The sequence below is a fragment of the Tachypleus tridentatus genome, chromosome 6 (genome assembly GCF_004210375.1).
Source record: "Tachypleus tridentatus isolate NWPU-2018 chromosome 6, ASM421037v1, whole genome shotgun sequence".
Classification (NCBI taxonomy): Eukaryota; Metazoa; Arthropoda; class Merostomata; order Xiphosura; family Limulidae; genus Tachypleus; species Tachypleus tridentatus.
The window spans coordinates 53,067,260-53,073,259 of record NC_134830.1 but is presented as its reverse complement, the minus strand read 5'-3'; the positions used below and the strand labels follow the sequence as shown (position 1 = coordinate 53,073,259).

The following is a 6,000-nucleotide window of genomic DNA, read 5'->3' as shown; positions in this document are numbered from 1 at the left end:
ACACTGACCTTTACTAAGTCTCCTCAGATCTGTACTAAGTTTTTCTTCTCCAGTTTGTAGCAAGTACGTTTTATCTTACCGTTACTATTTAATAAATTCTATTGATGAAAGTAAGCAGTGGAACTGAAAATCAACGAGTCTTCTTCGATCTTTCCTAACATAAGTCTTTTCTTACCCTTTGGCGATGGGTGGTGATGACTAGCTGCCTTCCCTCTAGCCTTACACTGCAAAAGTAGGGACGGCTAGCGCAGATAGTCTTCGTGTAGCTTTGCGCGAAATTCAAAAGAAACCAAACTCTGAGACAGTTTCAGCTAAACAAGAAATATCTCCAATGTGTTTAAAGTTGGCCGGTGCTATCTAAGTGAGACGTATTAAACATTATATGTCACTAGGCAATTTTTATACCAAGACAAATACTGCTGAATAGCTAGCGAATCAAAAACCTCACTTTAAATGGTTGTCTGGTATTTGACGCAGTATTCAGAGCGGTAGTACTTATGAAAAATTGCTTGGCTGTTAACACTTACAAGTCGACACTTCAAACTCATAAATGTCATCTGTCACAGTAAGCGTTTCACTCCATATGTTGTCAGAGTCCTGTCTTTCTTGTAGTTGACCTTCACAGCTCAGTGTTTGAACATTAATGGACAGTACAGACAAGAAAACAAACATTAAGAACATATATATATATTTACTAGCATATCATCTAACCAAATACATGTTTTGAAATCGATCTTTAATGCTTTGCTAGATTTGAAAAAACATAATTGAACAATTGGTAAACTATAGGAAAAGTATATAATTCATTCTTATTATGGTATGAACATTTGAATAATTTAAAAGATAAGTTGTTTTAAAGGTAATTTTTACTATCAGTAATACTACATTTTCCCGTCTTTTTTAGCACAAAGCTATACATTATGTTTTTCGTGTTCTATCCTCAACAAGGATTGTTTGTTTGTTGTTTTGAATTTTGCTCAAAGATACTCGAGGGCTATTTGAACTAGTCGTCTCTAATTTAGCAGAGTAAGACTAGAGGGAAGGCAGCTAGTCATCATCACCCGCCGCCAACTCTTGGGCTACACTTTTAGCAACGAATAGTGGATTAACCGTCACATTATAACGCCCCCACGGCTGAAAAGGCAAGCATGTTTGGTGTGATGGGGACTCGAACTCGTGACCCTCAACGAGGAATTGAACCCCGGGTTTTATTGCTATAATACGGGATTGTTTGTCGGATCATATATATTTACAAATACGGCCCGGCATGGCCAAGCGCGTAAGGCGTGCGACTCGTAATCCGAGGGTCGCGGGTTCGCGTCCGCGTCGCGCCAAACATGATCGCCCAGCCGTGGGGTCGTTATAATGTGACGGTCAATCCCACTATTCGTTGGTAAAATAGTAGCCCAAGAGTTGGCGGTGGGTGGTGCTGACTAGCTGCCTTCCCTCTAGTCTTACACTGCAAAATTAGGGACGGCTAGCATAGATAGCCCTCGAGTAGCTTTGTGCGAAATTCAAAAACAAACAAACAATTTACAAATCATGTCAAAATGTTAGCGTATGATATAAAAATAATAAATATTTATGATATTTACACCTAGTAAAACCCAACATAGAAGGAAGAATTAAAGTGAAAAGAAACAATAAACAAGGAAAAGTTTTTAAATGAAACATGTTACTCATTTGTCTTGGGAGGTAGTATAAAACATGGTTTGCTAAATCGAAGATACTTTGTAAGGTAAGGCTTAGGAAATGTTAAGTGATTTCATGAGGGTAAAAACAGAAACAGTCAAGTGATCCCCCAAAATAAACACCTTAACAGAGAGCGCTTTCTCGCTTTTTTACACTAGACTGTGTGAACAAAAGTGGGATTGAACCACAATAGGAAGAAGATTAAAACCACACTATATATCTCCTGCATATGGCCCGGCATGGCTAGTAGTTAGGGTACTCGATTCATAATCAGAAGGTCGCAGGTCACACCAGACATGTTCACCCTTTCAGCCATGTGGGCGTTATTATGTGACGGTCAATCCAACTATTCATTGGTGGGAGAGTAGTCCAAGAGATAGCGGTGGGTGGTGATTACAAGCTGCTTTCCCTCTCGTCTTACACTGCTAAATTGGGGACGGCTAGCGCAAATAGCCCTCGTGTAGCTTTACGCGATATTTAACAAACAAACAATTATCTTCGCCAAGGTGATGAACTAGTGAGCAGCTATAGATGCACATACACATACACACATACACATATATGTCACAAGTAATTTTATGTGTATAAAAGTTTATATCTATATCTTACGATTTTTTTTGTCTAAATTTATAGGTTCGTTGACAAAGAGCTAAAATTAGTGCGCTATGTAGTTCGTGTTCACAAGTTAAAATCATCGTAATTCGTACTTCAAGTATTTCGGTAAAGAGTCGGAACAAAGGTACTATAGCATGACACGTACGACAGTTATGTTGGAATCACAGTAAAGTTTTCAGGCTACACTCAGGAGTGAGCGCATGTCGCCTAACAAACCATTATGTATAAATAGTCCAGATTTACTCGACTCTTTCCGTCGGTAGATTCTGGTAGAAATTGATTTGTATTTCGTAGTTGTTTCGAGTCTATCCACGTGTGTAGCAAAATCGCTTTCGTCTCGTCCTACATAAATCAAGTCGCCTTAAAACACATACCTCTACAACGATAAAAAAAAAAACACGCTACTGACTTCTCCTATAAATATTTCATTACTCCTCGGAAGCAAACAGCAACACGTGCTTTCTTTTCAAAGACACGCCTTTTATTGCACCAATTTTGACCACGTGTGCAAGTTTCGCATGGCACGTGTATGAGTAACGCTACAACGACATCTATACGTGTAGTTTAATCAGGCAAGAACGTGATCGTGTTATCATAAAATGTGGTTAATGAAAGACGGGCTCAAGCTTCTGTCTTTCTAAAACCCAATTAAGATAAGAAAAGTGGAGCATGCGCAGTAAGCTACTGTCCACATTATTCAAATTACCTCATTGGACTTAGTAATCTCGTTTTGTTGCTTGAGTCTGAGTAATGTCTTAAAACAATTCGTAAAGTACCAGGACCCAGTAAGTTCAGAAAATTGGAGCATGCGCAGTAGTGTAGTATCAGGACCCAACTATGGCGTCTCAGTACAGAAATTAATATCATTTTGTAACCTTTATTTACTAATGACAAACATTTGGTGGAATCTTTGTAAAACAGTCTCTTCGTGTGGAACCAGGCGTACGTTTCTTTGACTTTCTATCTGATGGTTTAATATATAGGTATTTATATTTAACCAGTGTTAAAGAATGAAGATAAATGTCATAGAGCTGGTACGTCACTCATAAAAAAGAAAAGTTGGAATGCTACTTTGCAAAAGACAATATACACTTAGTGATATTTTGAACCGCCATAAATACTGCGAAATGTTTGTGTGATCATATAACTGGTTAGATCAGATTAACTGATTTATTGGTCCTACTGATTATTAGATTTTATTGGATTTTTCTTTTACTCTTGGTATCTTCCCAGACAATAGACAGTTTGTACAGTCGGTATATTCTGATATTTGTAACACGTGTAGTGATAATCTATTGGATGTCTACACAAAGAGTTTCCTGTTTGTGCTGTTTGTCTTGAAACATACCTGTTTTGCTTAGTATTAGGTTGTGTAAAGCACGAGGGCCAGGTGCTATTTTGACTTTTTCTTGTGAGTTTTGATTTGGATTTCGCGCAAAGCTTCACGAGGGCTGTCTTCGCTGGTCATCCATAATTTATCAGTGAAATACTTGAGGGAAGACAACTAGTCAACGGCACCCACCGCCATCTCTTGAGTTACTCATTTATCAGTGATTGATCGTCGTATTATACCGGTCGAAAGGGCGAGCATATTCGGTGACAGAGATTCCAGTCCTCGACCTTCATACTGCAAATCGAGTACCTTAACCACCAGGCCAGACAATGGCCTCCTTTGTCTTGAGATTAGGCAGCTGGCATGGTTCATCTCCAAATCTGGAGTTCTTCCTCATAGCTGTCCCCAGTGCCCCCTAGTGACACAGCGGTAGGTCTGCGGACTCACGCTGCTAAAAAACGGGTTTCGATACTTCTGGTAGCCAGAGCACAGATAGCCCATTGTGTAACTTTGTGCTTAATTTCAAACAAACAAAATAAAATCATAGCCAGTCACCTTCGTTCATAAACGCTCTGGGTCTGGTGTGGATTACCTATTCTATACAGCTAATGTGATACAGCCGTATACGTTGTGTCAGCACGTATATGGTATTAATAAATACCGATTACAAAATATGATAACAATAAATTACAAACTTAAAAAAATACAAAAATACTGCCAACTCTTTACCAACGAATAGTGGGATTGATCGTCACTATACAACAGCCCCATGGTTTTAAGCGAGAGCATGTTCGGTGACTGGATTTGATCCTACAATCTGCAGATTTTTAGTTGAGTGTCCTGATCATCAGGCCTCCATATAAGAGAGAGTGTATAAGTATTTATATTTTCGAATTGAAGAGCTGTAACCTTATGTTTACCTCCCAGTGGCACAGCGGCATCTCTGCGGACTTACAACGTTTAAATCCGGGTTTCGATACTCGTGGTGGGAAGAACACAAATAGTACATTGTGTAGCTTTGTGCTAAACTTCAAACAAACAAACAAAACTTAGGTTTCTTTGAAGTTGGGCACAAAGTTACACAATGGGCTATCTGTGATCTGCCCATCCCGTTTATCAATTGTTTGTTTGTTATTGAATTTCGCGCAAAGCTACACGAGGGGTATCTGCGCTAGTCGTCCTAATTTAGCAGCGTAAGACTAGAGGGAACGCAGCTAGTGATCACCACCCACCGCCAGCTCTTGGGCTACTCTATTGCTAACGAATAGGGGATTCACCGTCACATTATAACGCCCTCACGGCTGAAAGGGTGAGCATGTTTGTTGCGTTAGGGATTCTAATCCACGGTCCCTCTAGCGCCTTAACCAGCTGGCCATGCCGGCGGGTATCGAAATCGAGTTTCTAGCATTGTAAGTCCGGATACATTCCGCTGTGCCACTAGAGGACAGTGTAACTTTATTAAAGAAAAATAAAATACTTTTTAAGCAACTGAAAAAAACGACATCCGTTTCAATCACATATATACAAGTAATTAAAATAAACACTGGTGGCAGATTTAGTACGCTCCTCATTTCGTATCTTCCGAATCAAAACCACGACCTTAGCTCCAGTTTCTTACAAAATAAGTGTTTTGTGTTATAGCGAGATTGAATTTCATCGTTCACTAGTTACCATCAACCTATCCAGTGATGGTGGGGAGGAGGGGGGTTGAATCAACTTACTATTTGTTCCTGTTGTTGGATTCCTTTCAGCAATTTGAATTCCCTGAGTGAGTCATGTTTTGTATTTATTGAGTTATCCACTAGGGTTACCTTCTTTCTCACAAAAGAAAAAGAACTTACCCTGAGACTCTTCGAATGTAGTCGAAATGGAGAGGAGGGTTGATGTTGTAGAGAGTGTTGTAAAGCGACGTATTCTGGAAATGAGATTAACTAACCAAATCCGTAAAGTATTATGCAACATTAGCTAACCAGATCCGTAAAGGGTAACCCAACAATTCTGACTCACCAAATTCGTAAAGTATTACTGAACGACAGTCCGAAGGTGTTGTTTCTGTTTTTCTTTCTATGAGAGCATATAAAACAAATAAACATCAGACACTTTAACATCAAATTACTGACTTGTTTATTTATACCGTTTTTAACAAGTAGAGCTCAAATATTGTATCAAATGGAATGTTGTTTTTTATTTTGTCTCTTAAATACTAGACCTTAAAAAGTAAACGAAGGTAAAACTAATAATTTTCAACATAAATTATGTGCGTAACCTCACCAGTAATTAAAGTGTTTTATATCGTTAAGAGTAAATTATTTGTGCTACAATAGTGTTACAAGTATTTTGATGTTCACTGTAGGTGGTAA

General features: G+C 38.8%; 1 long non-coding RNA gene across 1 annotated transcript in view; it reads left to right on the top strand.

The window, feature by feature from the left end:
- Positions 1–2,879: 2,879 nt before the first annotated feature.
- LOC143254547 (uncharacterized) overlaps positions 2,880–6,000 on the top strand; it is a 45,763-nt gene continuing 42,642 nt past the window's right edge. The window contains exon 1 of the long non-coding RNA XR_013030249.1: positions 2,880–3,249. This is a non-coding gene — a long non-coding RNA (uncharacterized LOC143254547). The remainder of the gene's footprint in view (positions 3,250–6,000) is intronic.